The sequence below is a fragment of the Mauremys reevesii genome, linkage group 12 (genome assembly GCF_016161935.1).
Source record: "Mauremys reevesii isolate NIE-2019 linkage group 12, ASM1616193v1, whole genome shotgun sequence".
Taxonomy (NCBI): Eukaryota; Metazoa; Chordata; order Testudines; family Geoemydidae; genus Mauremys; species Mauremys reevesii.
The window spans coordinates 22,841,521-22,855,729 of NC_052634.1; the positions used below are offsets into that span (position 1 = coordinate 22,841,521).

A 14,209-nucleotide genomic window follows, 5' to 3' on the forward strand; every position below is an offset into this window, starting at 1 on the left:
GTTCTCACTCACCATCCCAACACCTGATGGGAGACAGGGAGAATCCAGACATAGGTCACTCCCTGTGCCAGAGAAAAAGGAAATGTCAAAAAGGGAGTCGGCCCTGGGAAGACGCAGGCACGGCACTCTGACTGGCGGAAGCCAAATGCCCACACCGAGAGTTTAGCATGGACAGCTTGGAAACAGCCAAAGCGGGGAAGGGCTGCGTTGGTCTGGAAGAGGGAGTCGGTGGCTGTCTATCCTGGCGGAGGCAGGGTCGTTTTGCTGTATGCTGGGCCAGAGGCCAGGGAGTCTGCTAGAGTTGCTGAGCTGGGCCTGCTTCTGGCTTTGCTTGGGTTAGAGGAAAGTGGTGAAGATAAGAACGGCCCTCCTGGGTGAGACCGATGGTCCATCTAGGCCACTATCCCGTCTTCCGACAGTAACCGATGCCAGGCGCTTCAGAGGCAATGGCCAGAGCAGGCAATCGTCAAGTGATCTATCCCTGCGTTGTCTTCTGAAGCTTGGTGCTTGTTTCAGGGGCTAACTCTCAGCCCAGACACACTCCAGGGAGGGAGCGTTGGTGTTTGTGCCGAGGAGCGTGGCTGGGACTCGGACCCCCTTCCCCAGCTCTGGGTAGCACGCCCCCCTTCCCCCCATTTCAGGCTGTGTTCTGCTTAAGGCCACAGAGCCCTTGCCTTTTTTTGCCCGGTGCCTGAGAGTCAGGCCAGCTGCGGGGAATTAGCTCAAGCGGCAGAGCGCTCGCTTTGCATGCGAGAGGTAGTGGGGGACGCTGCCCGCATTCTCCGAGCCGGTCAACTAAGGGCTCCTGATGAGCGTGGTGGACGGGAGAGCTGGCTATTTGACTTTTGGCCTGGTTGCCCGTAACGGTCAGGCCGAAAAATCAAAAGCCATCCTCCCCAGGCCCACAGCCACCCAGGGGCTCCTCTGCACCATCTTGCCTCCACGAGTGCCACACTCTGACCAGCTGAACCAGGCAAGCCACGGGAAGCTTTTCAAGGTCTTTCCTGGTGTGGGCTTGGATGCAAAAGCACCTGGCCGTTCATCAGCTGTTGCAAGAAGTGTGCAGAGTAGGAGTAGCGATGGGGCTGTAGCTTTCCACAGCATCTCAATTTGGGCAGCTTTCCATTCCCCTTTTCTGTGTAATGTCCCTCCCACGGGTTTCACTTGCGGAGCTGTACGACTCTGGCAGGGTGGCCATTTAGAAATCTTTTCCTTGCTTTTCTTTTTCACCTGGCCCCAGCGTTAGGACCGTTTGGGTGTTTCAGTGTGTGTGTTTTCCCATTTGGAGGCATTTGGAAGTTTGGAAGGGGAGCCGAAACAGTCGTCTTTTTCACAAGCAAGTTGGCTTTCTGCACAGGTAGGGCCCTTGGCCGTAAAGCTTAGCTCCGTCAGTGCGTCTGCATGGGGTTCCTCCAGTGCCTCAAGAGCCCGTGCTAAACTCTCGGTGTGGGCGTTTGGCTTGCGCCAGTCAGAGTGCCGTGCCTGCGTCTTCCCAGGGCCGGATCCCGTGAGGCGCGCATAACTTGGGAGGAAAGGGGTAGAAGAGGAAGGAAGTGAAGCTGACTTTGAGTGGTGGTGCCCCTGGGTGGAGTGGTCCTCCTGCTCCTTCCTGTCGGAGGTGTGGGCTCGAGTGTGGGCTTGGGGGGTCTGGCTGTGGGCGGTGGGAGGATGGTGTCCAGGGAAGTCCCAAAGGTCACCCTGCGCCGGCGGAGTGTGAAGCCTCTCCCCTAGGTTGGGGTGCCGAGGATTAAGCCTTCCTCTGTGGCTTGGGCTGGGGAGCATGATCCGGCGTCGGGTCCATTTGGGTGGAGCTGGCGGCTGGCAAGAATTCGGGCCATCAGGTCAACCCTCTGTGGAAATGGGGGTGAGCCGGCAGGCCTGCGATTTTGGCTTCGCGGGCGGGCAGCTCAAGTCTGGCCTCCTATGAGCCTGGAAGGCAGCCGGCCAGACTCACCCGTCTCCTCCCCGGGCCCAAGTTCCTTTCAGACAGCAGGTGGAGCGAGGAGCCCAAGGAGGTGTCCGGAGCCTCCTCCTGCCTGGCGCCTGCGCCCGCGCCCAGCAGGGCTCTTGCCCGCTCCCGGCCCACCTGGTTTTGGCCTCTGCCACCCCTAGCAGTCAGCCAAAAGACCAGAAGCCACCCTCTCCCTCCTGCACCCCGAGTGGCCAGCATGGGGCTTGAACCCATGACCTTGGCGTTATTAGCACCACGCTCTAACCAGCTGAGCTAGCCGGCCTACGGGGTGCCCTCTCTTGCCTGACCCTTTTGGAAGGAGTCACCGGCTGGCGCGGGGAACGATGTGGCCTCCGTTATCGAATGAATGGATCAAGACAGCACTTGCGAAAGTAGGGGAATTAGCTCAAGTGGTAGAGCGCTCGCTTCGCATGCGAGAGGCAGCGGGATCAATACCCGCATTCTCCAGCGGCAAGGCAGCTGTGGGGACCTTCTCTTGCCCTTCTTTTAGAAGCCATGGACAGTCAGCCGGCTCAGCTCCTCCAGTGGCCTCCATCCCTCTCCCTGCTTGGCCTCCCAAAAAGCCAGCCCTTGCGGAGCAGAAAGCTCTTCCTCCCCGGCCCTTCTCCCCCTTGCGCTGACTGGGAGGCTGGCGACAGCTGGGGGAAGTTAGCTCAAATGGAAGAGCATGGGAGAAATAGTCAGACCCATACACACATTCTCCAGCCTGCTCTGCTCTGCTTTGCTCTGCTGTGCTGGGCTCTAGTGGGGGACCTGCACCCTTCTTTCTGAGCTCTCACTGGAGCACAATCCCTTTCCTCCTCCCTCCCTGCTAGTCTACGCCAAGCTCATTGGCCGGGAGGGAGAGCCACTCAAATACAGAATTACTCACATCCCAGGGGTCCATGAAGGGAATGAGGAGATGGGCGGGGTGGCACGCGATACCAGCTCAGCTGAGACCGTGAGACCTCGCAGCCTCCTGATCTCAGGCAGCATGGCAGCCGTGGAGCAGAGCAGAGCACGCAGACAGCTTGGCGACAGCCAAAGCGGGGAAGAGCTGCGTTGGTCTGGAAGAGGGAGTCGGTGGCTGTCTATCCTGGCGGAGGCAGGGTCGTTTTGCTGTATGCTGGGCCAGAGGCCAGGGAGTCTGCTAGAGTTGCTGAGCTGGGCCTGCTTCTGGCTTTGCTTGGGTTAGAGGAAAGTGGTGAAGATAAGAACGGCCCTCCTGGGTGAGACCGATGGTCCATCTAGGCCACTATCACGTCTTCTGACAGTAACCGATGCCAGGCGCTTCAGAGGCAATGGCCAGAGCAGGCAATCGTCAAGTGATCTATCCCTGTGTTGTCTTCTGAAGTTTGGTGCTTGTTTCTGGGGCTAACTCTCACCCCAGACACACTCCAGGGAGGGAGCGTTGGTGTTTGTGCCGAGGAGCGTGGCTGGGACTCGGACCCCCTTCCCCAGCTCTGGGTAGCGCCTCGCCCCCACCCCCCCATTTCAGGCTGTGTTCTGCTTGAGGCCACAGAGCCCTTGCCTTTTTTTGCCCGGTGCCTGAGAGTCAGGCCAGCGGTGGGGAATTAGCTCAAGCGGCAGAGCGCTCGCTTTGCATGCGAGAGGTAGTGGGGGACGCTGCCCGCATTCTCCGAGCCTGTCGACTAAGGGCTCCTGATGAGCGTGGTGGACGGGAGAGCCGGCCATCTGACTTTTGGCCTTGCTGCCCGTAGCGGTCAGGCCGAAAAATCAAAAGCCACCCTCCCCAGGCCCACAGCCACCCAGGGGCTCCTCTGCACCATCTTGCCTGAGCGGGTGGAAGTGGAGCCTGGAACTGAGCTGATGCGCTGAGGGTTATTTGCACTGTGCGCTTCACATGGAGGTGAAAACACGGGGCACAGATCTTTGAGCACAACCCCCGTCCTGAGGAATGGGGGGGGGGGCTGCATAAAGAGAGACCGGCTCTCCCTGGCGGGGCTGCAGCGGCTCTTCACAGGGGCAGTCCCAGTGCCAATTGGTACCAGAGTTTTGAAAACCACTTTTCTGGGCTGGCTCCTCTCTCTCTAGGGGGACTGGCGACCCCAAACTTCCCAGAAACCATCATAGCGAGGCCAACCTGAGCACAGACACCTGCTCAGCACCCCGGGGTGCAGCCCTGAACTCCGGCAATCGGCTACGCTCAGCTGCCCAGCCAACAAGCGTTACATGCAGGAGCCTTCGTGCCCCGCGTGTTCAGGTCCCTCCCAGCGCCAGCTTTAAACTCCGCTGCTCAGTTCTAAGCTTTGGCCACACGGGGGCAGCCCGGAGCTCAGCCAACGCCTCCCGTTGCTGGTAGCGTTTCCCGCTCCTCGTGGCAGGTTCACACCCTGCAAGCAGATCTCTGAATCGGAGCCGAACCGTTCCCCAAATCCAGCGCTTTAGCAGCAGCTTTGCTAGGAAAGCGCTGACGTCCCCAAGTAACGTAAGAGCCAGAGCGCTGTGTCCAGGATCTTCTCTTGGGCCCCTCACCGTGGTGTCTGTCAGGCGCAAGGAGAAACCAGGAAATGTTTTCATGGCGTTTAAGGGCAGAAGGGCCATTAGCTCAGCTAGTCTGACCCCGAATAACACAGAATTACACCATGACACGTATTGATCCCACAGACCTTAGATAGATCAAGCGTTTCAGCCCTCAGGAAGGAGGCTAAACTGGGTGCCAGAGGCAGCGAACAAGGGGCCCCCAAGGCAATGGCAGGGAGCTGACGAGGTGAAATATGCCCAGATGATCCCAGCAGGCGACCCACCCCCATGCTGCAGAGGTGGGAGTCCCTGTTCCTCCTGCCCTTAAGAATCTCTGGTGGTTAGTGGGTCCCCCCAGTTCCCCAGATAAGAATCCTCCATGTGGTTTCCCTGGCTTCACCTCCAGATAAGAACATTGTGTGGAGGGAGTGGGAGGAAGGTTTTCTGGCAGATATGTAAACGGGGACTGTGTCTCCCTGTCTGGCCCAGGCTCCTGGGAGGAAGTGATCTCAGTGTGTCTGGCTGTCTCCATTCCTCCCACCCATAAGAATCCCTGGTGTGTGGGTGCACCCTAGACCATTAAGGATCTCTGGGGGGTGGGTGTCTCTCTCCCCCTAGTCAGGATCACTGGGGCGTGCGTGTACAAAAAGAGACTTTGACTCACCCAGGCTGGGCTGCCATCATGGAACAGACCAGGTCCTTCTGTGGAGGGTTTGCGTTCCTCCAATGATGTGATCTCAGTGTGTGTGGGTGTCCCTGTCCCTTCAACCCTTAACAATCCCTGGTGCGTGGGTGCGCTGGGCCCCATTACAATCCCCTCTGTCTTACCCCCCATGAGGGATCCGGTGGATGTGGGGGTTCTCCACGCTACTGGGGGTGTCTGGTTCCCCTGTCCCTCCTGGTTAATAGTGGAGTGTGTGGGTGTCCCCCCGCCCGTTAAGGATCCGTGTTGTGCGGATGCCCCCGTTCTTCTCATTAAGAATGGTGCAAAGGAGCATATGGGTGTGTCCCCCCACCCCATGAACTAGCTCCCATGTATGGTTCCCCTGCCCCCATCCAGGCTCTGTGGGTGTCACTGTTCCCCTTTTCAAGATCCGTGTGGCAGGGGGCGTCCCTCCCCCCAAGTCAGATTCCCCAGCGTGTGGGTGCTCCCATCCCCCACTCCAGGCTCTGCGGGGGGGGGGGGGGTCTTAAAAGAGACTGTGTCTCACTGTCTTGCCCAGGCTACACTGCAGGGGCTATTCACAGGCACGATCCCACTACTGATCAGCATGGGAGTTTTGACCTGCTCCGTTTCCGACCTGGGCCGGTTCACCCCTCCTTAGGCAACCTAGAGACCCCAAGCTTCCCCGGGATCACCATATTGATGCTGAACGTAATGCAGACACCCGATCGGCACAGCCCCCTGCAGCCCAGAACTCCTGAGCTCAAGCGATCCACCAGCCTCAGCCTCCCCAGGCGCTGGGATCACAGGCACCAGCCACAGGGCCCAGCTTGTTTTGCTGCCTGGCAGCTGGAGCTTTAAACTCTGCTTGTGAGCTCTGTGCCTTGGTCAGATGGGGACAGCCTGGAACTGGGAAATGCTCCTGGTTCCCCCGCCCCCATCTCATGTCGGGGTGCAGGCGCCGCTGTCCTCCCAGGTAAGATCCCGGATGTTTCAGTGCCCCCCATCCCCCATCCAGGAGCCCAGGTGTCCGGGTACCTCTGCCCCCCATACAGAATCCTGGATGTGTGGGTGTCCGTCCCTCTGCAGAGGATCCCGGAGTGTGGATGCCCTTGTCCCTCTTTAGAAGATCCTGGGTGTGTGGGTGCCACTCTCCCCCCCGAGAAGATCTCTGGTGGGTAGGTCCCCAGGGTGTGAGAGCTCCCATTCCCCGATACAGGCTGGGGGAGGGGAGGTATAACTGGCTCTCCCTGTCCTGCCCAGGCGGTGCTACAGCAGCTGTTCACAGGGGCAGCAACCCCACTGTCAACCTGCAGCTTTAACCTGCTCCAGGGGTGACCCATGCGGGTCGGGAGTGAGGGGCACCAGCAGAACTGAGAGTCTGGAGGTCAGGACTGGGATAGCAGGGGCTGCGGGTCGGGAGTGAGGGGCACCAGCAGAGCTGAGAGTCTGGAGGTCAGGACTGGGATAGCAGGGGCTGCGGGTCGGGAGTGAGGGGCACCGGCAGAGCTGGTTGACGCCTAAGGGGCTGCGGGTCGGGAGTGAGGGGCACCAGCAGTGCAGTAACTGGGGAGCTCAGCGAGGAATCGAGGGGGCTGTGGGTCAGGAGTGAGGGGCACCAGCAGAGCTGTGAGGCTGGAGGTCAGGACTGGGATAGTAGGGGCTGCGGGTCGGGAGTGAGGGGCACTGGCAGCGCAGTAACTGGGGAGCTCAGCGGGAAATCGGGGACTGCGGGTCGGGAGTGAGGGCACCAGCAGAGCTCTTGGTGTGGAGATCAGGATTGGGATAGGAGGGCTGCGGGTCGGGAGTGAGGGGCACCAGCAGAACTGTGAGTCTGGAGGTCAGGACTGGGATAGCAGGGGCTGCGGGTCAGGAGTGAGGGGCACCACTAGAGCTGGGGGGAACCCAGGGGGCTGCGGGTCGGGAGTGAGGGGCACCGGTAGAGCTGAAGGAAGCCCAGGGGTCTGTGGGTCAGGAGTGAGGGGCACCGGCAGCACAGTGACTGGGGAGCTCTGCGGGAAGCCCAGTCGCTGCAAGTCGGGAGTGAGGGGCACCAGCAGAGCTGTGGATCTGGAGATCAGGATTGGGATAGGAGGGGCTGCGGGTCGGGAGTGAGGGGCAGCAGCAGAGCAGGAGGGAGACCAGGAGGCTGCGGATCGGGAGTGAGGGGCACCGTCAGAGCTGGTGGACGCCTAAGGGGCTCCGGGTCAGGAGTAGTGGGCAGCAGCAGAACTGTGAGTCTGGAGTCAGGACTGGGATAGCAGGGGTTGCGGGTCGGGAATGAGGGGCACCGGCAGAGCTGGAGGGAGACTAGGGGCTGCGGGTCGGGAGTGAGGGGCACCAGCAGAGCTGTGAGGCTGGGGTCAGGACTGGGATAGTAGGGGCTGCGGGTCGGGAGTGAGGGGCACCGGCAGCGCAGTAACTGGGTAGCTCAGCGGGGAATCCAGGGGCATGCGGGTCGGGAGGGAGGGGCACCAGCAGAGCTGTGAGTTTGGAGATCAGGATTGGGATAGCAGGGGCTGCGGGTCGGGAGTGAGGGGCACCGGCAGAGCTGTGAGTTTGGAGATCAGGATTGGGATAGCAGGGGCTGCGGGTCGGGAGTGAGGGGCACCGTCAGTGCTGTGAGTCTGGAGGTCAGGACTAGGATAGCAGGGGCTGCGGGTCGGGAGTGAGGGGCACCGTCAGTGCTGGGGAACCAAGGGGCTGCGGGTCGGGAGTGAGGGGCACCAGCAGAGCTGTGGGTCTGGAGGTCAGCACTGGGATACCATCCAGCCTGATGGTAAGCGATGCCCAGCTGAGCCCATGGCCAGTACGTCCTGCTCCACCCACGGCCGGGCTGGGAGTCAGGACTCCTGGTTCTTCTCCCCAGCTGTGGCAGGGCAGTGCAGGCTAGTGGTTAGAGTGGGGTTGGGAGCCAGGGTATCCGGGTCCCACCACTGGCTCTGGGAAGGGAGTGGGGGCCAGTCTTGTGCACCCCCTGGCTTGAAGTGGTTTCCATCCTGTGCAGGGTTTACAGGTTTGTTCACTGGCTCTCAGCACCTCCCACTATACAAATTGTCCCAGTGCTGCTGGGTCTAGTGGTTAGAGCCGGGGAGGCCGGGAGCCAGGCAGGGGCGGTGGGTAGAAGGGGCCCGGGGAGGCACCTGGCCCGTGCTCCACCCAGAGGCCCTGCTCCCCCGAGTCCTCTCCCCGCAAGGCCCCATCCTCACTCCGCCCTTTCCCAAGCTCCATCCGGCCACATGGGGCCGTGGGAGAGGCCGGGGTGCAAACGGCAGAGAGGCAGGTGGGGGCCTTGGGGTGGGGCGAAGAGGCACAAGTGGCAGGGCCTCGGGGAAGAGACGTGAGAGGTGGGCAGGGGTCAGGGAGTGGAACAAAGGGGTCCTGAGGGGGCGTGTGGGCGGGGCTGAAGGGGCGTGTGGGCGGGGCTGAAGGGGGAGTGTGGGCGGGCTGAATGGGCATGTGGGCGGGGCTTTGGCAGGAGGAGGCTGAGTGGCAGCAGGCCTTGGGGCAGGGCCACAGTCCGGGCCCGCCCAGCCTCCCCAAGTGGAGGAGTCCCAAGCTGCCCATGGAGCCAGGACTCCTGGGTTCTATTCCTGGCTCTCCCACAGACTCCCAATCTGAGCTGGTGCAGCCCATCTCGCCCTCCCTGGTGCCTCAGTTTCCCCCGTGTGAGACGGGTCCCAGTGTGAACGGCTGCAGCGCCGTGGAGAATCTCGTCCCTTCTCCTGGCGGCTCCTTGGGAGCCCTGGGGAAGCAGCCAACTGCTGCAGCCCCTGGCTCCCGTCTGGGCAGCCCGGGGTGGGGGTGGGATCTGGGCAATGGGAAGAAGGAATCCCCCCTTCCCCCCCCCCACCCGGGGGACTTGGGGGGTGGGTGGGGCGGGGGGGGCTGGGTGTCCGGCAGCCCTCGCTGGGGTGACGGGGCTGGTTCCGGGGTTGGGTGCTGTGGGGGGGGGGGTGGGGGGCACTGCTGGACTGGGGGCTCCCCCCTGCGGGGTGGAGATGGAGCACGGCCTGCTGGGAGCGGACGTCTCCTCTGGATGGGGGAGGGTGACACTGGCCAAATTGTGGGAGCCCCTGTCCCCAGACAAGGGAGGGGCCGCTCAGCCTTGCCGGCTCGTCTCTCTTTCACCAGGATCGGCCCAGCACCCGGCCTGGCCCAGCCCCCCCTACCTCAGCGCCAGCAGCTGCCCATTGTGGGGAGTGGAGCGGCCGGGGGTGGGGCCTCTCAAGCCCCGGGGAGCAGGGCCGGGGCACTGGGGGGCAGGGGCTGCGATGGGGGGAGGTGGGTTGGAGCGATGTCGGGCGGTGAAGCTGGGACTCAGGGGGGGAATGGGGCAGGCTGCAGGGAGGAAGTGTGGGGGGGCCACCGGAGGAGCTGGGGGCTGGGAAGCTGCGGGGGACACCCCGCCGGGGGGGTAGTGGTGCCACCGCAGGGGGGGCTGCGCAGGAGGCAGTGGGCTGGGGGGCAGGGCGGGAGCGCGGACAGGGGTGGGGTCAGGCTATTGCGGGTCTCCTGTGAATGGCACCAGACTGCAGGGAACCCCCGGCCGGCAGCCCCTGCTGGGGCTCTGGTCAGTGCAGCCCCGATGCACACTGCTGGGGCTCTGGTCACTGCAGCCCCGATGCACCCTGCTGGGGCTCTGGTCACTGCAGCCCCACTGCACCCTGCTGGGGTCTGGTCACTGCAGCCCCGATGCACCCTGCTGGGGCTCGGGTCACTGCAGCCCCCGATGCACCCTGCTGGGGGCTCTGGTCACTGCAGCCCCAACCTCACACTGGAACTGGGCGGGAAGGTTTCTTCTCGCGCTCCCATGGGTCAGGGCTCTGCCTCCTCTTCCTATTGGCTGTCTCAGGAGAGGCGGAGTTTCCGAGAGGGCGTCACGTGGCCTTGAAGCGTTCGGGAGGCGGCTCCTGAGCAGCCCAAACACCCCCCCAGCTCCCCCTCCCCCAGTGCCGCCCCTCCCCTCTCTGCCCCGCCCCCAACCCCCGAGCTCCCCTCCCCCACTGCCGCCCCTCCCCTCTCTGCCCCGCCCTAACCCCGAGCTCCCCTCCCCGCTGCCGCCTTCCCCTCTTCTGCCCCGCCCCAACACCCCTGAGGCTCCCCCTCCCCAGTGCCGCCCATCCCCTCTTCTGCCCCGCCCCAAACACCCCCAGCTCCCCTCCCCCAGTGCCGCCCTTCCCCTCTTCTGCCCCGCCCCAACACCCCGAGCTCCTCGATGCCGCCCATCCTCTCTGACCCCGCCCCAACCCCCGAGCTCCCCTCCCCAGTGCCGCCCATCCCCTCTTCTGCCCCCGCCCCATCATCCCCGAGGACCCCTCCCCAGTGCCGCCCATCCCCTCTTCTGCCCCAGCCCCAAACACCCCCAAGGCCTCCTCCCCAGTGCCACCCATCCCCTCTGCCCCGCCCCAAACACCCCAGAGCTCCCGATGCCGCGCATCCCCTCTTCTGCCCCTGCCCCAACACCCCCGAGCTCCCCTCCCCAGTGCCGCCCATCCCCTCTCTACCCCGCCCCAAACACACCCCGAGCTCCCCCTCCCCAGTGCCGCCCATCCCCTCTCTACCCCGCCCTGAAACACCCCCGAGAACCCAATCCCCCAGTGCCGCCCATCCCCTCTCTACCCCGCCCAAACACCCCCGAACCCAATCCCCAGTGCCGCCCGTCCCCCTCTCTGCCCCGTGCCCAAACCCCCTGAGCTCCCCTTTCCCGATGCCGCCCATCCCCTCTTCTGCCCCGCCCCAAACACACCCCGACACTGTTCCTGGTTTTGGGAGGAACAGGAGACAGGACAAAAGAAGCAAGAGACGAAGAGAAAGGAGGGAGGGATGGATGGAGGAAAAGGTGAAACAAAAAGAACAAACCCTAATGTCCCCAGTGATTTTAAGGGACAAAATCCCAGGTACGGAATAAAATTCTGCCTCCTTAAGCTTGTGTTTTCCATGCCTAAAATTCAACTGTCACCAGATGGATCAGACTGAACAGGTTTCAAACCTCGAGGAGGCTCTTACCTTCTAAACAGGGACGGCTGTTTTCTAGTAAAATCAGGAAAAGGGAAGGAGAAAACTCGAAAGAGGTTCCTCCTGGCGCTCACGTACGTGAACCCGAATACTCTCTCAGTCCTCAGAGAGAGACCTGGAGAAGGAGACTTGCTGAAGCAAAGCCACAGGGGTCTCTGAGGTTTCCCTGGCCCCTCGCCCTGTCCTGCCTGCCTGATGTCAGCATCTCTCTGTGAGGTCACCACCTCCCCACCACCTTTGACCAATAGTCTGAGGTCCTGCAAAAGGCCTTTGTGATGTCACTGCCACACCCCTCCCTTGCTGTGCTAATGTCCTGCCCCTGCCCAGGCACTTTGGAGGTTTGAGCTACTCCCTGTGGATCACCCCACTCAAGGAGCGTTTGTTCTAGGCAGCAAGCCGGCTAGACAGGAAAACATCAGACGCTGCTCCCAATGCTACACTCAGTTTTTCAGAAATTAGTCGATTTTATGGCCATAAGAGACCATTAGAGCATCTAATCTGACCCCCTGCATATCACAGGCCTCCTGTATGACACAAGAGCTACTTTTGGGGCAAACACATTCCAGAAAGGCATCTAGTCTTTATTAAGTGACATCAGGAGATGGTGAATCCACCACTTTCCTTGGTAGCTTGTTCCTGTGGTGAATCATCCTCGCTGTTGAATATTTGTGCCTTATTTGTAATATGAATTTGTCTCTTTTCACCTTCCAGCCACTGGGTCTTGTTATTCCTTTCTCTGCTAGATTAAAGAGCCCTTTAATACACAACCTTTTCTCTCCATTAAGGACCTTCAACACTTCAATGAAGTCACCTTTCAATCTCTTTTGATAAGCTAAACAGGTTGAGCTGTTTCAATAGCTCACTAGAAGGCATTTTTTCCAGCCCTCAGAACATTTGTCATCAGACTCCTGAACTGCAGCTGGATGTGGTTCTTGTTCTTCTGCACAACATAGCTCCTGGAGAAGAGGGATCTGTAAATGTGCATTCATATGACACCTGTTTAATTGATGAAAACATAAACTGGACACTTAGAGGATTGGAACTGATTTCAGCTGATGGACAGCTTTGCTAGGTTTTTATGCATTTGGACAGCGAAATCTTGAGTGTTTACATTCATATAAACACAGGGGCTCCCTCCCTCCCTCCTGTATAGAGGAGCCCCTGAACAGAATGGAGAATGGAAATGAAAATGTTTTCCTTTTTTTAAAAAAAAGGAAAGAAGGTTATAAGAGAACACTGGGGTTTAAACTGAGGATCACTGGAGCTGCAATCAACCACTCTACCACTGAGCTATACCAGCACAATGAGCTGAGTAGGGAATTATGATTTTCAGGACTTTGAAGGACAAACCCTGCTTCATCGAGGTCCTTTGCCATTCCCAGACCACAGGTGGTTTTCAAAATGGGGTTTGATTAAACTTCTTAAATGTGGTAAACACCACAGCTTGCACACCCACCGATATAGCTTCTCCCACTGACAGAGCTGCCACCTCTTGGGAAGTGGATTAACTGCACCCACAGGAAAACTCTCTCCCTTTAGCACAGAGCAGTGGTTCTCAAGCTGTGGATCAGGACCCCAAAGTGGGATGTGACCCTGTTTTAATGGGGTTGCCAGGGCTGGCATTAGACTTGTTTGGGCCTGGGGCTGAAGCCAAACGTCTGAGCCCCACCACCCAGGGCTGAATCCCTCAAGCTCTGGATTTGCCCTTCCCTAACTGGGGCAGAGCTCAGGCTTTGTCTCCCCTGCCTCTGCTCAGTGGGGAGGGGCTTGGTGCTTGATCCCTCTTTCCAGGGCCATGTAGTGAGTTTATTTTGGCAGAAGGGGGTTACAGTGAAAGGAAGTTTGAGAAACCCTGGCATAGAGCCTCTGAATATGTCTAGACTTGGCTCCCTGTGGCAGATCAGACACTGAAAGTACAGCCATGGAGACACCACACACCAGCCTTGCCTAACAGGCAAGAATCAAACCTCCACAGAAAAATGCCTGTTATTGTTTAACCCATCTCCCTAAGCCCTCAGCCACCACCACTTAACAAAGGGGCTTTTCTACACTGTGGTTCTGGTCTCACTGAAGGGTCATTTCCAATTGTTTGCTCAGACCAGCATTAGGGAAAATGGTGCCCTAGGCAAAGCTTGTACTTTGGCACTTCCCCATTGCCCCTGGAAGATCCCCCTCCCCCTTTACCGCTAGCTCCTGCACTCCCAGCCCTTGCACCTCCTTCACCCCTAACTCCTGCCCCTGCTGTGCCCCCTTTGCCCTTAACTCCCTGTGCCACCAGCCATTGCCTCTCTCCTGCAGCCCCTTCACATGGCTCCAGTGCTGGGGGGCCCGCACTTGTTCTCCCTTTCCCTGGGCTTTGGCATCACTAGCCCCTGCTTAGCGAGTAGGGTTCAGTGGTTCCCAAAATGTGGGGCATGACTCCTAGGGGGACACAGAGGAACATTCATGGGGGCACCTCAGGGCCTGAGCCAGCCCCCATGGAGGGAGCAGCTCTCAGCCCCACTCTGCCCCAGCTCTTCCCCAACCCCACCCTCAGCCTGGGGCTCTGGCTCCCAGCCCAGCCTCCACCCCCTAACCCCTCTCTGCACCCCTCTCCCCAGCAAGCAACAGCCCCAGTCCCAGGCCCGGTTCTCGACCGTGGCTTCCGAGGGGCCACAGCCATGGCTAAGAGGGCACAGTGTGAAATGTTTGGGGACCACTGGTTTAGGGTCACGTTCTCAATCACTTCTACAAAGTCCAATAAAAGCTATTCCTCACCCACCCATCAGGACAGACTAGGTATGTTCTGCTGCCCTTCACTCATGCAGGAAGGATAATAACATTTTATTCCATTCAATCCTAAAGTGATTTGTAACCCGCCACCAGCCAAAACTGGTCATTTTGGGAAAGTGGCCCCATCATGCTGCATAGCTAGGCAGAGTAGGTGTGTCTGTGCAAACACGGTCTGTTCCTGAAGTCTTTCTCCAGCTCCTCACTAGATGTGAGTGGGGAGCTCATTCAGCCCCTGCTTCCGCTTAGTATTTCAAAACTCCTTATTGTCCCTATCTCTGCTGGCCTTAGATTTCTCCTCCTGTCTCTTCATTGACAGCTGA

The 14,209-nt window shown here is 60.0% G+C and overlaps 2 non-coding genes across 2 annotated transcripts; one reads left to right on the forward strand and one right to left on the reverse strand.

The window, feature by feature from the left end:
• Window positions 1-2,160: 2,160 nt before the first annotated feature.
• On the reverse strand, window positions 2,161-2,234 carry TRNAI-AAU. The gene has a single exon. It is a non-coding gene; the product is annotated as a tRNA-Ile (tRNA).
• A 112-nt stretch (window positions 2,235-2,346) lies between these two features.
• TRNAA-CGC lies at window positions 2,347-2,419 on the forward strand. Its single transcript has one exon. It is a non-coding gene; the product is annotated as a tRNA-Ala (tRNA).
• The last annotated feature ends 11,790 nt before the right edge of the window (window positions 2,420-14,209 follow it).